Below are 19,481 nucleotides of genomic sequence, written 5' to 3' on the forward strand. Positions count from 1 at the left end.
AGTCGGACTTGGTTCTTGTCTTCGCCTCGATGAACATCCATGCTCCTAAACACCCTTGCATGCGATCAACAACATTTCTCACCCAGTCTACTCTGTGCCAGCTGCTGGGATGGGTCTATAACCTGTATCATCACAGTTTCATCAGTTTGTGCATGTTGTTCCTCTTATTGTACCTGTTCTTATTGTGCTGTTGCGCAACTCATGTTCTTTCCTGAGTTGCCACTTCAACTTCTGCAAGTCCTTCTTTGTTTCTTACATCCTTTTTTTCTCTCTTTGCCTTTGCGCGATCCTCTTGTCGCGTTGTTGCCTCATATAACCTCAATCTCCAAAGCTTCTTTCATCACGAGTGGATCTACTTTGATCTTACAGCTTTATTATGTCTCTGCGTTGTCAACAACCTTCCTCTTGCCTTTGTCATGCGCAGGTCTACTTCCCTCTGCTGCTACTGATGGTGCTGCTCGCTGCGATGCCACTGCCATTTCATCTTGATATCCTTATCTATGAACAACTTGGTGTCTCCATAGATATGCAAGCTCATAGACACCTACTCAACTACATCTTCAGTTACGCTCTCAACGGTGTCCTTTGACCCTGCTCTCCAGGAGGCCATTGTACACGTGCTGCTGAGAGCAGAGGAACACCTGTGATCCCTGGAGACATAGCAACACTCATGGAAAGAAATCTGTCAGTTGAAAACCAAAACAAACTTGAGGACTAACTTGCAACATACCTGTGTGACTGATTGTGAAGATTGCACAATTTCCACCGGGAGGCTGGGAGACTAACTGCCAAAACTACACAAGGCACAATCTGGGCTGTCAGGAGGCTGACTAACTGTTGGAATTGTGCAATTCATAGTCTAGCCTAGCTCATTGAGGACTGAATTTGTGCAATGCATAGTTTTGGTCAACTTTGGCATGCAAACCCAACAAACTACATTCCACAGTTTCTGGGGCCAGCTGGGCACTGCCTCCCAAATTGCACAGAGAAATCTTGGGGGTCAGTGCTAGTCAGGTTTGTGCATTTTCTGGAGGGAAGGTTGATCCTTCACTTCAAAAAATGCAAATTTGCTAGCCGGGCAAGGCAGGGTCTCGGCCAAGGCATCCCAGACCCGTCGACGGGCCACTGGAAACATGAGAAGTTTGAATGCATGGTGAAGTTGAGTGCAAACATGATTGAATGATCATGCATGCAAATAGTGAGTGCAGGATTCATAAAACAAGAAATAAACCATGTGTGTGAAGCGATTCGCTGCGACGACGACTAGTGATGTAGAAACAGTGTCATGCATGTGACAACAGTGAGATGCAATGAAAAACTGAAACAAAACAAAATACGAAAAGCGATAGAAAAGCAGCAAGTGACATGAAAATAAGACTTACCCCGAAAAATCTTAGTCGAATATGTCGAAGACTCCTAGATGCGATGTGGGATGTCAGATGTGAGGAATGAGCTCTGCAGTGTCCGAAAAATGAGTCTTGATAAGATCGAGGTTATGGCGCGAATGCCACAAATCTAGGAAAACGGGACACTTGGCGTGAGGTTTCTAAAACGATCTTTGCGTGTAACCTCTAGCTACTAAAAATAGATCCCTGAAATCTAGGAATGCTTTGCCTTTTTCTTTTTCAAGAAAAGCAACCCATGCATGCAAATCAGGATTGTTGAGTCTCAGAGGGAACCAGTCAACCTAACAGCACATGCAATAGTATGCAAGCTTGGGGATCAAATTTGTGCAGTTTCTGGGCTGAGCAAGGTTGATTGTCCTCAGGCATTGCGCAATTTCTGGGGTTAGCATGTCACTGTCTCCTAGACTTGCACAATTCTGGGTTGAAGCCCAGTGTTGGGCTAGACTGTGCAATTTTATGAGGGAGGGTTGCCTGGCTAGATTGTGTAATTTTGGGGCTCAGCAGGCAGCCCAATATTATTGCACAATTTCTGGAGGGAAGGTTGGTTCCCCTCTAGAATTGTGCAATTTCAGGGAAGCATATCAACCAGAAAATTGCCTAAGTTTGGAATGACAACCTACGGGTGGGAGACAAACAAGTTGACATGCACAAGCTGGCAGGCCACTGAAACTCAATTGAATCCTATGTACTTGACAATGCAAGACATGTTGCTCAGTATAGTTGGTAGGGAGGCTCAAAAACGAAGCTAAGGCAAAATTTTGGAGGGTCGTTGTAACCACTACAACACTTGGCGACACACTGGTAGAACTACAACTCTTTGAATGGACCTTGTTTCGTGAAAAGCAAGTCTAACTCCTTTGGAAGTATTGTTCAGTTTTCTAATCATCTTGGTTTCCACACTAGCTTGATTGAAATATGTAGCATTTGCCATGCTCTTCGTCGGTCAGCACACATTCCAAGCCAATTCAACATAGTTGTTTCGATTGGGGATGAGGGGTATATTGGTACACAAGTAATATGACAGTCAAAGTTTAAGTTTCATCTTTGGTGTTGCCCTGCTGCCAGCAGGCCTGGATAGTACCATGACGGAGTCATGCAGGAACACAAGCATCACTCCGCTGCCAGCGAGCTTGGTCAGTACCCCAGTGGAGTTACTTGCATCACCTCTTTGCACAGGAAGCCTTTCTCTTCTTTCACCTTATTTATTTTTCATTTTTCAAAATTGTCACATTTTCATTTTCTCATTCACTTTCATAATTGTGCATAACACTTATTCATTTCAGAGGTGGAAGAGGGATCCCGACTTATTGAGAGCAGAATAGGTTGTTCCTTTAGAGAAGTATTTGTATATACCTCTGACATACTTGTTAAGGTTTCCCCCCTCACCTTACTCTACTTGACTGAGCTGACAAGGGTTAACCCAAAAACAACCGATTAGAGTAGGTGATACTAGTTAGCGTGCAAGCGTTGTTTTTTCATCAAGGTTCACTTTGAACATAACGTATTTTCCATTAGTGTATCATGGACTAAAGACAACAAGTTCTTCATATAGAGACAGGACAAAAGATAACCAAGTATGATAACTGCACAAGTCCTCTTGTAATTTACCCAGCTTATTTCAAGAGTCGCACACGGTTACTCTTACTCCTAAGCAAACACTACTCCTTCTCCTAAGCTAACGGTGCATGGGTCTGCTCACGTAAAGTGATACTTTTAATGCAGCCACGGGCACATTGGTCAACCCATGTTGGTGAAGGCATGGTTCGCGAACAACACAGTCATGCGAACTAGAAAACGTGAAAGATATAGCAATGAAGACAAACACACTCCGAGTTTAAATGGGTCCACAGAAAAGAAATGAGTGAAAGCGCATGACATGCAGTCTGTGGACTTTCCATGGTGTTATGCTACACTGCGTGCATATGTTAAGCATACACATTCTCTTGACTGTGACATGCAAGAAAACGTGAGAAAGGTAGACCACTTACGTTGCGCAAGTGTGCTTGCTGTGTAAAATTCCTCCAATGTAAGAGCGATGGGATCATGTGATTCGAGAGGAGGAAGCGAAATCTAGGTGTTTGGTTGATCTTCAATGCGAAGCAGAGAGTGATGAGGAGCCTTGCATGTTTCAAAAATTTCCTGATCGGAAGTGAAACAAACCTCGGGATAGCGAGGGCCTGACATAACCATTAGCTTGGGCTGAAGTGCCTTGACAGCCTGCGGGGTTTCGACTTCGTCGACAGGTAGATCATTGGAGACTAGTGGCCTAGACATATTAACAGTGATTGAATCAACATGGTGATCGAATGAAGAAGTATAGAGATCACGACAACCACAATCTTGAGATGTTCGTCGAAATCCTCATGATTTAATGAATCATGTAGAGGGGTAGATGAGAAGCAGGGATGTTCACCCTCTGTGTTTTTTGAAATGATAGATGGCAGATTGGATAGTTTTCAGAGGAAGATGTGTCCTCTCTGCAATGTAATGACAAACTGACATCCGATGTGTCCTGTGAACGATTCAGAAGTAGAAACATCCGGAAATGAGTTTTCATAGGGGAAATCAACAACGTAATAATCAAAAGGGATGTCAGGATGGAGTAGATGAGGCACGGGTGGAAGGGAATCATCCTTCACCGCGAGTTCTTCTTTAGATTCCTGCACACAGTCATCATGAATGATGGCGCAGGTTGGTTGCACAACACCAACTCTGTCAACAACTTGATCCTCGTTCACAACAAGTGTGGAGTCCGGAATGGGAGAACAGAAGACAATACAATCTGGAGGATCAATGGAATGCGGGGACAAAGGTTGAGGGAACGAATCCACGTGACAACCAGCAAGCTTGCAAACCAAATCTGCAAATATATCAAGATCAGGTGGGGTTGGAGGATGTGACGGTTCAATAGATGTGTGTGCATGTTCTCCCACATCACTATCGGTGGTGGAGTTGGTCGATGAGGTGAAGGCGGACAATCACTTGTGACAACAACTGTGCCTACCTATGATTACGCAGCTCCATCACCGAAGTATGCTGAGCAGGATTCAAATGATTTCAAGAATTGCGGATTTTCGGATATGTAAAGAAGATACTCAAATCTTCCATTGAGGAATTCCCAATCAATTTCATCTTCGGGAAATTGGTATGCAAGATTACAAAAGCGCATGTAAAATTGTTCAATGGATTCATTAGGTGCTTTCCGTAATTTCAGAATTTCTTCGTTGAGTGTTTTACGGTCAAAAGGATTGAAAGCACGATCTATCTTTGTGACCATATGAAAAAGAGAATGAATAGCTTTTTTGGGCAACACGGCACACCAATGCATTGGGTGCCCTCAAAGTGTGTATGTGAGCAGTGCGCAGGTCATGTAATCTTCAAATATTTCATGTCTTTCACATGAGCCTATAAATCCAACCACGTGCCTAACCAAGGCTACATAGCCTCCACCATCGTATGTTTTATGTGACAACTTATCCCAAAGCACTTCCGAAATTTCAAAGTTGTTTCCATAAGACATACACTTCGGAAGAGAAACTATGTAGTTAGTCATGATAGGTATGCGAAGGTTTAAAACAGATTGTGAAAACTCAGCTCGTCACCTGGTCCTCCTTCTAGCACCAGAATGTTAACAGTGATGGACTTGCCAACATGTCAGAGGATCTCCCCGATAAGAAGTCCCAACTAGACCTCAAACCGTTTGGTGTAGGAGTCCCAACAGTGGCTCGTACAATATCACCTTGACCATGGTTGTGCGCAAAGGTAAGTAGGATGTCCTTGTTGGTCGCAAGGGTGTGACATGCACATCAAGCCAATGAAGTTGCATGAAGGGTTCTAACACATGGAAAGGGGAATGAGTGTGCCCCTTAGAAACCTATGGAAACTCACAGCTTGAAAGGGAACACACGAGCAAAGATACAACACAAGTTGGAAGGCAAGGAAACCAACGATCCAAAGTAATGGTTAAACCAACAACACATCTCAATAAGATTCATACATACATATATAGAAAGAGTCCATACATACATAGGTAAGCAAACAACTACATACATCATTAGAGTAAACAAGACAACTAAAATACAATAACAACATATGCATGAAACGTGTTGGCTCTGTTATATTAAGAGTGAAAAATCCAATCATACAATACAACCATGACCAACCACTAGTTCTGAGAACGAAACTTTACAGTCACTACCACCTGCTCCTCCAAAGAGATGTATTAGCTCTGCACTAGGGAGAAGCCAAGGCTCATTACAATACACTCCAAGCTTTCTCTAAGATACACCTATAGGAAACTTGGCTCCCAAAAGCCTCTACAATGAGTTATGAGGTTCTATAAGTAGCAAAGGGTGAGGTGACCCTTGACATTCCCCTTTGTGACTCTTCACCTACCCTCATGACTCTTCAACTACTACATGACTATTACATTCTACTATCAACACTTGTTGTTTCACTTTTACAATATGTTAGATTACAATCTGCACATGTACCCACATGAGAAAAAATAGGCTTGAGCAAGCCATGCAAGCTATCACTAAGACTTGGACAGTTATGGGAACACTAACTCTTCAACATCCTTGCAATGATAGACAATGGCGAACTTATGCCAAGCTTAGAAGTTCGTGGCGGTGTCCGCGTGCTTAATGGTGACATCCTGCTGAAAGCAAACTCTTGCTTTCATTGCATCCGGGTACACTATTTTGGCTCCTCTGTCCAACCCGTCAAATAAATAGTCTTGAGTGCAGTCAGACCAGCAACATACTGATGTACATTGTCTGTGTTGATCTCCAAGTGTGTGTTGGTGGCTATGCACATCAACTAATCGAAGTACATGTCCAGCCCCAGTCAGACTTAGTTCTTGTCTGTGCCTCAGTGAGCGTGCCAATATGTGGGATCACATGCATGCGCACAATGACATCCATGCTCTTGAACACCCTTACATGCGATCGACAAAACTGCTCACCCTGTCTGCTCTGTGCCAGCAACTGGGATGGGTCTATAACCTGTATGGGCACAGTTTCATCAATATGTGAATGTTGTGCCTCCTGTTGTACACATTCCTGTTGCACTTCCTTCTCTCCGTTGCGTAGCTCATGTTCTTCCCTGAGTTGTCGCTTCAACTCCTACAACTCCTTTTCTATTTCTTCCATCCTCTTTTTCTCTCTTTGCCTTTGCATGATCTTCTTGTCGTGTTATCGCCTCATAGCCTCAATCTCCAAAGCTACTTTCATCACGAGTGGATCTGCTTCGATCTTGCAGCTTTGCTCCATCTATGCATTGTCAACAACCTTCTTCTTGCCTTTGTTGTGCGTAGGTCTGCTTCCCTCTGCTGCTCACTGCGATGCCACTACCATTTCATCTTGATATCCTTGACTATGAACAACTTGGTGTCTTCATAGATAGGCAAGCTCATAAACACTTGGTCAACTGCATCTCCAGTTGCAATCTCAACGGTGTCCTTTGACCCTGCTCTCTAGGAGGTCATTCTACCTGTGTTGCTAAGAGGCAGATGAACACCTGTGATACCTAGAGACATATCAACACTCATGGAAATAAATCTGTTAGTTGAAAACTAAAACAAACTTGAGGATTGACTTGCAACATACCTGTGTGACTATTGTGAAGATTGTGCAATTTCCACCGGGAGGCTGGGAGACTAACTACTAAAACTGTGCAAGGTACAGTCCAGGCTATCAAGAGGCTGACTAACTACTGGAACTGTGCAATGCACAGTCTAGCCTGGCTTATTGAGGTCTGAAATTGGGAAATGTGCAGTTTCAGTCAGCAAGGGCATGCAAACCCAGCAAACTGCATTGCGCAGTTTCTGGGGCCAGCTGGGCACTACCACCCATAATTGCGCAGAGCAAGCCTGAGGGTTAGTGCTAAGTCAATTTTGTGCATTTTCTGGAGGAAAGGATGAGCCTTCACTCCCGGAAATGTGCATTTTCTAGCTGGGCATGGTAGGGCCGACAATCGACTGGAAACATGAGAAGTTTGAATGCATGGCGAAGCTGAGTGCAAACAAGAGTGAATGATCATGCATGCAAATGGTGAGTGCAGGATTAAAAAATGGGAAAGCAAGCATGCGTGTGAAGTGAGTTGCTGCAACAAAGACCATCAGTGTAGAAACAATGTCATGCATGTGGCAATAGTGAGATGCAGTAAAAAATTGAAACAATGTTTCTACAAGCTAACATGCATCAAAATGACAACAAGCATTCATTGAAACCAAGCAAACAACACTTACACAAAGCGAAATACAAAAAGTGACATAAAAGCAGCAAATGACATGAAACGCAGACTTACCCCAAAAAAGCTGAGTCGAATGTGCCGAAGACTCCTAGATGTGATGTGGGATGTGAGAGTTGCAAGATCGATGTGAGGATGAGCTCTGCAACGTTCGACAAATGAGTTTTGATAAGATCGAGGTTATGATGTGCATGCCACAAATCTAGGAAAAATCGACACTTGGCAGGAGGTTTCTAAAATGATCTTTGCATGTAACCTCCAACTACTAAAAATAGATCCCTAAAATTTAGGGATGCTTTGCCTTTTGCTTTTTTGGGAAAAGCAACCCATGCATGCAAATCAAGATTACTCAATCCCGGAGGGAACCGATCAACTTGACAGCACATGCAACAGTTTGCAAACCTGGGAATGAAATTTGCGTAGTTTTTGGGCTGAGCAAGGTTGGTTGTCCTTTAGGAATTACGCAATTTATGGGGTCAACAGGTCATTGTCTTCCAAAATTGCGCAATTTCTGGGTAGAAGCCCAGTGTTGGGCCAGATTGCGCAATTTTCTAAGGGAGGGAAGCTTGGTTGGATTGCGCAATTTTGGAGCTCAGCAGGCAGCTCAACAGGATTGCGTAATTTCTGGAGGGAAGGTTGGTTCCCCTCTAGAATTGCGCAATTTTCAGGGGAAGCATCTCAGCTATAAAATTGCCTAAGTCCGGAATGATAACATGCGTGTGGGAGACAAACAAGTTGACATGCACAGGTTGGCAGGCCACTAAAACTCAACTGAAGCCTATGTACTTGATAGTGCAAGACATGCTGCTAAGGATGGTTGGAAGGGAGGCTCCAAAATGAAGCTAAAGCTAAATTTTGGAGGGTGGTTGTAGTCACTACAACAATAGGGTAAGAAGAAGGCAACATCAATTAGAATGGTTACAACTATGCAGGCAAAGCATAGTCACAGGAAAGGGTGTGTGTTATTTGTAGTGCATATTTTTAGTGATAAAGGTAAGGAAGTTGAGGATGCAGATGTCTTGAGAAGGTACCTAGTTTCACAACAGTTTCAGGATGTGTTTCCAGTAGATATTTCAGAATTATCACCTCATAGGGAAGTAAAATTTTCTATTGAGTTGGTACCAGGGGAAGTTCCAGCATCAAAAGCACCATACAGGATGAGCACTCAAGAGTTGGTAGAGCTGAAGTTGAAGTTGAAGGAAATTCTTGACAAGGGATACATTAGGCCAAGTGTATCACCATGGGGCGCACCAATATTGTTTGTGAAGAAGAAGAATGGTACTCTCAGGTTGTGCATTGATTATAGGCAGTTGAATAAAGTGAACATTAAGAACAGGCATCCATTGTCGAGGATTAATGATTTAATCAATAAGTTGAAGGGAGCAACAATGTTCTCAAAGAATGATCTGAGACCAGATATCATAAGGTATGCATTAAATAAGAGGACATCTACAAGACAACTTTCTGAACCAGGTACGGACATTATGAGTTTGTTGTAGTTCCATTTGGTTTGACTAATGCTCCAACTCCCTTCATGTGCTTGATGAATAATGAGTTGCATCCTTATATGGCCAAGTTTTTTATTGTGTTCATTGATGACATATTGATCTATTCTTAGAATGAGGAAGAACATGTCGAACATTTCGTAATAGTGTTGAGATTACTAAGCGAGCATCAGTTGTATGCTATGCTTAGCAAATGCAGTTTCTTTCAGACAGAGGTACATTACTTGGGATATGTTGTTTCCAAGGAAGGCATAGCAGTAGATAAAGGAAAGATGAGGGTTATCATGGAATGGCCAGCTCCTAAGAATGTGGATGAGGTAAGATCATTTATGTGGTTAGCAAGTTACTACAGGATGTTCGTTAGGAACTTCTCTCGCATTGCATACCCTATCACGTCATTGCAGCGAAAATGTAAGAAGTTTGAATGGGCAGAAGAATGTGCAACAAGTTTTACGCAGTTGAAACAACTGTTGACAAATGCTCCAATGCTAAATATTGCATATTCAAACAAAGAATTTGTGGTATGCATAGATGCTTGCAAGAGAGGACTTGGTGGAGTTCTTATGCAAGAAGGATAGGTAGTATGCTATGAATCATAGAAACTGAATGAGCACAAGCAGAATTATCCGACACATGATCTTGAGATGGCAACGATCATCCATGCATTGAAGATGTGGAGGCACTATCTTATTGGTAGGAGATTTGTATTAATGAGCGATCATAGTGGATTGAGGTATCTATTTGACCAACCGAATTCGAACGCCAGGAAAGCTAGAGGGTTGGCCACGATCAGTGAGTTTGACTTGGAGATCAAGTACATTAAAGGTAAAGAGAACAGGGTTGCAAATGCTCTTAGCAGGTGGATACAGGCGAAACACATAAAAGTTATGAGTTCTTATGGGATAGATTTACAGGCAGGTCAATAAGATAACAAGTACATGGAGCTCAGGGATAGGTTATAGCAGAGTATAGGTACAACTACAGGTGCACAGGATGTGAACTATCATCTCACAGCATATGGCTTGGTCATATTTAGAGACAGGATATATATGTCAAATGACAGCAAGCTCACGAAGTTTATCTTGAGAGAGTTTCACGAGAAACCATATTTAGGTCACCTAGGATATTAGAAGACACTGAAAATGTTGAAGAAGTTCTACTATTGGCCGAAATTGAAGAAAGAGATGGCAGAGTTTGTGGCTAGATGCTTGGAGTTTCAACAACTAAAAGCAGAGTGCAAGCATCGAGGTGGATTACTTCAGCCTATTCCAATTCAAGAGTGGAAATGGGAGGTCATTTCCATGGACTTCATTACAGGTTTGTCGAGGAAAATTAGACAACATGATTCTATCATGGTTGTTGTGGAAAAGTTGACTAAGGTAGCGCACTTCCTTCCAGTGAAGTCTACTTATTCAGCTAATGATGTAGCACAGGTATTCATCAAGGATATAGTGAGGTTGCATGGTGTACCAAAGAAGATCATATCAGACAGGGATGCCAAGTTCACTTCTAGGTTATGGAAAGAGTTATTTACAGGTTTGGGTATAGAGTTGGCCTTCAGCACAACTTATCATCCACAGACAGATGGACAAACAAAGAGGGTCAACAAGATATTGGAGGATATGTTGAGGATGTATGTGATGCATCAACAATGAAAGTGGGAAGAGTACCTTCCACTGGTTGAGTTCGCTTACAACAATGGGTATCAGGAATCTTTGAGGATGAGTTTGTTTGAGGCATTGTATGGGCGGAGTTGTAATACTCCCATCAGTTGGAGTGATCTAGTGAATAGGGTGTTGATTGGACCAGACATGTTGGCAGAAATGGAACATGAAATGCAAGTAATCAAGAAGAATCTAAAGGCAACACAAGATAGACAAAAGAGTTATGCATATCAAAGCAAGTTTTTAAAGGAGTTCCAGGTTGGGGAACAGGTGCACTTGCGCATCAAGCCCAAGAAGAGCTCCTTGAGGATTGGATCATGTGCTAAGCAAGCACCTCGATTTTATGGAGCTTTCAATATTCTTGAAAGGATTTGACCAGTAGCCTATCGACTTGCACTGCCTCTGAGAGTGAAAGTCCACAATGTTTTCCATGTGTCATTGCTTACGAAATATCTTAAAGATGTTGATCATATAATTGACTGGTTTGTATTACAAGTGGAGCCAGAAGGAGAATTCTAATTGGAACCTTAGTGTATATTGCAGAGAAATATTCTCATTCTCCGGAACCGAGCAATCAAACAGGTTAAAGTGCAGTGGAAGCACTTTGGGCCTAGTGAAGCTACATGGGAGATCCCAAATTGGATGCAGGCTATGTATCCTTCTCTATTCAATTGTTGAGCGAATGTTTGGCATATGTTTTGGCATATGTTTTGGTATATGTTTTGGTTTATGTATATATATGTATATGGATGTAAATACCACCATGAGTTGTGTTATAAAGCTCCAATAAGCTGTATGGGTGTCATGTCATTATGGTTGTCATGTTGTTATGTTGTCATGATGGTTTGTTTTCAGTAGGTTGATCATTGTAAATACTGCAACGAGTTAAGTTATAAAGCTCCATGGGAAGTATGTTTTTCTTTCAACAATCTTGTTGGTTGTAGGTGTCACTGAACACCGAGGACTATGTTCCCCCATTGGGGAGGGTTTTCTAACATCCCTCGTAAAAAAATCCATGTAAAAATTAATAACGACGAAATAAGACCTTGGTCATGGGACACATATTCCAATCTAAATGTTGGGCAGAAACATAGTGACGGGGATTACTTGTGATTAATTAATGACTATGGAAATTGGTAAAGGAAATGGCGAAGGCTTTGGAAAGTCAAAATGGTATTTACTGGCATTTATTTACGAAAATAATGAAAATTAGGAGAAAAGGAAGGTGAAAGGTCACAGGTTGCACGTGAGGAGGAAAATGAAGCAAAACAATGGAAAATTGAAGAAAATAGAGGCCTCGCTAATAAAAAATCTTATGAGGATCAGTCCATTGCTTTTGATCAGTTCAGTTTTGGAGCTCTCATTTTCTCTCTCTCTTTCTCTCTCATACTCTTAGACACTTAGATTTTTCTTGGAGAATTTTTGGAGGAGTGTGGCATACTTGGGATTTGGAGCAAGAAGGAAAAAGAAAAGTAGGAAAGCACAAGAGGACATCGGGATCAACAACTACAATGGATTTTTCTTGCAGGTACCGAGTTGCATGTATGATTTACTTGCTAGTTTTGGCATGCATTGCATATGCATGTGGTTATTTGGTTATGATCTGTCATTAGCAAGGAAGATTGCCTGGATTAATAGTGGTTTTACTAGCCTTTCCATTTCTTGGATAGCCATGGTGTTGTGGGTTTTACTTTTGCTTTCTAGTTGGTTTTATTATGCCTTTGGTCATGGTTTGAGTTACTAGTCCTGGAACCTCTTTTTGAAACAAACGCTCTAGAGCCTTGGACAACTTGGGTAAAAAGTAATCCAGTGATTGTTAGTGATGTATGACCGTGAGGTGGCATCGCTAGTTGAGGTTTGAGGTGGTTTAGCCTATGGAATCCCTGGATGGTTTTGATTGATTTGGTTTATGAGATCCCACATTAATGCTTGGAATATGGCATGAGGGTGACTGGCCGAAAGAAAGATTTGGTTCAGCCTAGTCTATGGTGAGGTGGTTCGTGGAAGTCCCATACCTAGTCAACTTATGCAATCATCAACAAGAACTCTCTTTCTCCCTGGGATTTTATGGGTAAATACAATTTTTTATATGTGACTTATATGGTTTTGTTGAGGTGTTGGACCCGCCAACATGTCAAGGGGATCTCCTCAATAAGAAGTCCCAATTAGACCTTAGACCATTTGGTGTAGGAGTCCTAGCAGTGGGTCGTATGGTAATGCCTTGACTGCGATGTCGCATAGAGGCAAGTAAGATAACTATGTCAGTAGCAAGGGTGTGACTGTTGTAGTGAGTCAAGGAAGGTGTAGGAGAGGTTCTAACACATGGGGGGTGAGACGAGTGTGCCCCTTGGTAGCCTGTAATAGTACTCAACTGGGAAGGGAACACACGAGCGAAGATGTATCACAAGCTGGAAAGGAGGTCATTCGGCAATCCAAAGTGATAGTTAAACCAACAACACATCTGAAACAAGATTCATATAATTGGATACAAAGTAGTTCATGCACAACTATGTAAGTTAAACAACATACATCGCTACAACAACCAAAACAGACCCACTACAATAACAACATATGCATGGAAATGTGTTGGCTCTTATTATATAAAGAAGTGTAAGTTCCAATCATACAATACATCCATGTAAACCTCCTAGCCCCAACAGTGGAACGTTACAGCCACATCCGCCTGCTCCTCCAAAGAGATGAACTAGCTCTGTTGTTATATACCTAGGGGGGATAATATGGGGTACCAAGGGAGGTACCCAAGGTAATAATGTAATAATGGGATGGGCCATAGTAATAAATAAGGTGGTTAACCCATATCATGTAAGGGACCACAAGTAGTTAATAATAATGTAATGGGCCCATGGTATTAGTTGATGGTATGAGGGAACCATGGTAATGATCCATGGTATTGTATGTATGAGGCCTATATAGAGGCTAGAGACTCCACATAGAAGATAGTCAGGGATTATTGTATGAACAGGCATATGGCTTATGGAGTGTTCTCCTTCCTTGAGGAGTGAATGTATGGTGTTGCCCTACCTTAAGGGTTTGATCTATAAAGAATCATTTCTATCTTATTTATGGGTATATTTGTATTCTCTTATATTTTCATATCAGATCTATAGTATTTCCAGGTTAGATCTACAACAAGTGGTATTAGATCTATAAAAAGTGGTATCAGAGCTATAACAAGTGGTATCATAGCTATAACAAGTGGTATCAGAGCTATAACAAGCCCTTGGTACCCCATATTATCCCCCCTAGGTATATAACATATGTGCAGTGGAGAAGCCAAGGTGCGTTACAATATTGTCCAACCTCTTTCAAAGATAGTCTTATCAGAAGCTTGGCTCACCAAAAGCCTATACAATGAGTTGTGAGGGACTATTTATAACAAAGGGTGGGGTGACCCTTGAAATTCCCCTTTGTGACCGTTCAACTACCCTCATGACTCTTCACATACTCTATGACTGTTACATCCACTATTGACACTTGACTTACACTTGACATGACTCAACATTACAATGCACATGTGCCCATGTGAACAATGGCTTGAACAAGCCAAACTAGACATGGCTCTGACTTAAACAACTATAGAAGTCCAACTGTTCAACATCCTCATGCTGATCAACATAACATATTGATGCCAAGATCTATAGTCCTTGATAGTGTCTGTGTGTTCCACTGTGACATCTGTCTGAAACCCGAACCTTGCCTCCATAACATCCGGGTACACTGCTCGGGCTCCTTTGTCTAACTCGTCTGAAAGCATGTGCATCATTGTCTTTAATATGGTTGGACCAGCAACATACTTGCGCATGATGTCTGCACTAATAAGCAAGTCTGGGCTGCTGGCGACACGCATCAACTCGTTGAAGTACAATTCAAGCTCTAGACAGACATGCTTCTTGGTCTTTGCCTGGGTGAGAGTCCCAAGTGATGGGATCACATGTGTGTGCACCACAACATCCATTCTCTTGAATTCTCATGCATGGGAAGCATGTATGCTAGTGATGAGTTGCGGGAGGTCCTCATAGTTCCAGATACGTGCTTTCAGCTCGACCGCATTTGGCCTCATTATCTTTGGCAAGTGAAGCGGAGCTCCTTTGTACTTCATCGTCCATGTTTGCGTGTCATCAACAGTAGCATGTATCTTCGTCAAGATGCGTGCTCTTCTAGCACATCGTTGCTGCCATCCGTTGGACGACTGCCTTATGCACGGTACCAAACTCGGAGTAAAATGCTCGCATATATGTGTCAAGGCACAATACTTCATCTACTATTGCCTTCTCTCATTCAGCTCAGGCGTACATTGTCACCAAGTCTCCTCTTTGCTTGGCCACCTGTAGTTCCTTAGCCATTCGCTCATTCTCAACTATAAGAAAATAGTGGCTTCAACATACACTCTGGTTGCATCTGCCAGGGTAGCCAGATGTTTATGCACATCAGTCACAATCACTCGTTCCTCAATTTACGCAGGAGATGTTTGATCCTCTAGAGTTGGTACTCTGTGAGACTGCACAACTTTGTGATGAGATTTGTCAAAGGAGATGTTGTGCATCTCTCCCTCGATTGACCACCAAGGATCTCAGTGCCTCCTTGGTCATTCAAGACTTGCTCATCATCTGGATGCATTGAAGCGGGTGAGTCGACCTCTTTATGGTGAGGCATGAGGTCAGTGTCCTATTCCAACTCTTATTGCTCCATGTCCGCATCCAAGTGTTGAAGTGCTTGTTCTATATCATGAACAAAGTCTCACTCCTGTGATGGTTCACCCTATTCGCCTGATGCTAACTGTTCAGATGAATCAACTACTTATATGAGCATTGCTTTGTTTGTTGGCACATGTTGCACCCCCTGTTGTATCTGCTACTGTTGTGCTTCCCTCTCCTATTTACGCAACTCTTGTTCTTTTCAGAGTTGCTCCCTCAGCTCATGCAACTCCTTCTCTACTTCTTCCATTCTCTTCTTATCCCTCTGCGTTCACGCAATTCGCTTGTCAGGCTACTACCTCTTTGCTTGAATAATCATAGATGCTTGTTCTACAAGTGGATCTGCTCAAAACTTGTAGCTTTGCTCCTCCTCCATTCAATCGACAATATTCCTCTTCCATTTGTCGCACACAAGTATGCTTGGCTTTGTTGCCTCTGTTGTTGTTGCTGCTACTGCTACTACTAATGGTGTTCTTCGTGATGTTGCTTCGCTAACCACTCCACAATGAAGATGACCTATTCATCGGGTCTGGAGGAATTGTAGCAATACCTCCATGAGTCCTCCTCGGTCCAATGAAATGCCCCATGGATCCAGTTGAACTGAACTATCATGCAGTGATCCTTCACAATGCAATGTGGGTCATACGGATTGAAGCTTCAAAGGTTGAACGGATACTTCTTCATCTATTTTTCTTCGACATCCGCTTGCTCGATACTCCAGATCTCATATAACCCAATCCACAACAGAAGAGTGGGCCAAGGTGCCTTCTTCTTCCATTGCAGTCTAGCAGTCAATCTTGCCGAGATGTGATATGTTACTTCATGCATGACAAGTACGTGCAAGGCAAACTTTGGCAGAACATGCGGAGGCTTCTCCGCACTGAACATTCGGATGAAAGTGCCGGACGGTGAGGGATACCAATTTGCAATGCCTAAAAATGCCTCCATTGCTTCCTTTGACATGCAGGGTGGATCCTGTTCAAATATTATCTTGTACACTGGGTGACAAAATGGTCAGACAACCGTGTGATTACTCCTATGAAGCTGCATTCAGACAACGACTTGAAATATGTGTTTACAACAGTCTCTGTCGGTGACCATGCACACTCCAAGCCCGGGAACTCATGTCAGGCACAGACTGCATCTAGGATGTAGGTAGACATGTAAATCTCTGCATGCGTACCTCCGAGTGACTGTCGAGCCTTCGTGACTTGCTCCTTTAGCTTATGAGCTAGTATGTTGGACCAGTTACATGGTTTTCCTTCTCTAGATAGTTGGTCCAATGCAATCACCCAACTCTGTGGAAATGTTTCAGTGCTTGCTTGGCCATACAATCGACATGCGGATATGACCAAGTATTGGATCCTTACCCAATCCTTTAGGATGTCTCTATATTTAGCCCTGTTGTTGGGAAAGCTTAACGGAGGACTCATGACAGTCACGGGCTCTGCCATCTAATACATCTCGTCATAATCTCGTGCCCAGAAGGTTGCAAGCTTCATCGCACTTACATTGCTCAAGGTCATCGTCTCGAGATCAGTGTGAGAGATGATCTAGTGAATCATGTCCGTGCATGGAAACGAGGGGTGTCTGCATGCAATCTGGTACAAGTCGGACTTGTGAATGTTCACGTACACCTGACGGTCTTCAAGGTCTTCCCCAAAAGTTCCTGCGAATGTTTCATTGATCTCTTGCCACTTTAGTTTGATGTCCTTGTCTATATACAATTTCGCATCTTCGTAGATCGGTAGACTAGAGGACACCTGCTCAGTTGTTGCTCCAGTTGCATTTTCGTCAGTGTCATGTGATCTTGTTCTCTTGGAAGCCATTGAGACAGATGAACACCTGAAAGATCTGGAGACAAGCAACATGCATGGCAAGAAAATGTTAGTGAAAACAAAGCAAATCTGGGGAATGACATAGCACATACCCGGGAAACTGATGAGAAATATTGCGCAATTTCTTCTAGGAGGCTGGGTGACTGGCTAGCAGAACTGCGCAAAAGGTAGTCTGGGCTATCTGGGAGGTAGGACTAGCTGCTGGATCTGTGAAATGCGCAATCCATACATGCTGCTGGTTGCTGGGATTGCGCAATTCTAGCTGGGAAGGACTACAGGCCCAGGGACTGCATTGCGCAATTTCCTAGACCAACAGTCACTATCCTCCAGAAATGTGCAAAACAGTCCTAGAGGCCAATGTTGGGCATAAATGCACATTTATGGAGAGGAAGGTAGAGGCTTCCTTCCCCAGATTGCGCAATGCAGCCTTGGTTAAGGCAGAGTCCGGGCCAAGGTTGGCTCGACTCACCGACGGGCAACTGAAAACAAATAAGACAGTGAATGCATGGCGACACTAAGTGATAGCATAAGTGATTGACATTTAATGCAAAACATGAATGAAAGATTCAACAAACAGATCAACATGCATGTGGGTGAGGTGGTTCGTCGGTTCGACGAACGTTTTGCAAAGCATTTTCATGCATGCGACAGTAGTAAGATAGCAACGAAAAATGAAACAGAGCTAGGACAAGCTAGTATACATGAAAACAACAACATGCATTCAAATAAATCAAGCAAACAACACTCACACAAGTGAATACACAAAAAGCGACAGAAATGTTGAAAAAGACAAGTTGAGGCCACTTACTCGTGAATAGTTGAGCCAGATGTGTCGAAGAGTCCTGGATGTGCTGTGGGATGTCAGAGCTCCAAGATCGATGTGAATGAATGAGCTCTAATGCGTCGAATAAATAAGTTTGGACTCATGACATGCATGCCACAAATCTAGGAAAAAGCGACACTAGGAGGGAAGTTTCTAAAACAACTTTGCATGTGTAATGTCCCTTAATAATAAATAATAAATAACAAAAATAATAAGTAATAAATAATAATAATAATAATAAATAATAATATAATATTAAAAATACAAGAAAACAAATAAAAAATAAAAAATATTAATAGTAAATAACAATACTAAAACTCTAAATAAATATAAATAGAAATAAAACAAGAAAACAGTAAAAATCAGTAAAGCTATCAAAAAGTAAAAACAAAAGAAATAAAACAAGAAAAGCAATAAAATTGCATGTGGACACATGGAGTGAGTGCATGTGGTTCCCCTTCCAATGTTTGCTCTATTTAATAGATGATGAGGAAGACGAGAGGATTCCAGCATTCCATCATTCCATGATTTCATCATCCATTCCCTTGGGAGAATAGTGTTATATGACAAGGATACCCTGGCAGTAGTATGTTGATTGAGGGCTCGGGGGTGGCCAGTTGTAGCAAGATTTTGTGCAATTGAGCCTACGGTTGGGTGGAGAGTTGTCCCCAAGACTTTGTTGCAGGTAGCAAAATTCCACTAGCGTTCAACTAGCGTTCCACGGGTAAGTTGTCTCTCTTTACTCATTTAATGTTAACTAGTTGATAAATTGCTTGTTGATTATAAATCGCTTGATTAATCTAATTAATTGTGTTGTTATTTCAGGGCTGTTACATATGGTATCAGAGAATAGGTTCAAACACTGAGACCTATGGATCTTGTGTCCTCTTGTCTTGGTTGTCTTCTGTTGTTTATGTTTATGTTCTATCTGCACTTTATTATCATGATGATGTCATTGCTAATTTGAATATTGTCATTGGGATAATATGAAAAATTGAAGTAAATTGTGTTATGCATAGAACATACCTAAAATTTAACATTTTCTAAGAAAAGAGTAGAGAAGAAAGCAATGGCTCTAGACTAAATTGTTGCATATTCATAGGTGGTCCATATTTTGATGAAGTCCCTAATAAAGAGGAAGTTTGGGACATTGAAAGAGAAGCTTGACTTGCCGGAGAAAACATTCCTCACACAGGGTGTTATTTTTGCTACCATCCATTTTTGTCATTTCCTATTTTAAGGATTTTGAATTTTCTATTTTTTTTTGCAATTCTAATT

The sequence above is a fragment of the Pinus tabuliformis genome, chromosome 1_1 (assembly GCF_031772625.1).
Source record: "Pinus tabuliformis cultivar Carrire ecotype Pingquan chromosome 1_1, CPIR1, whole genome shotgun sequence".
NCBI lineage: Eukaryota > Viridiplantae > Streptophyta > Pinopsida > Pinales > Pinaceae > Pinus > Pinus tabuliformis.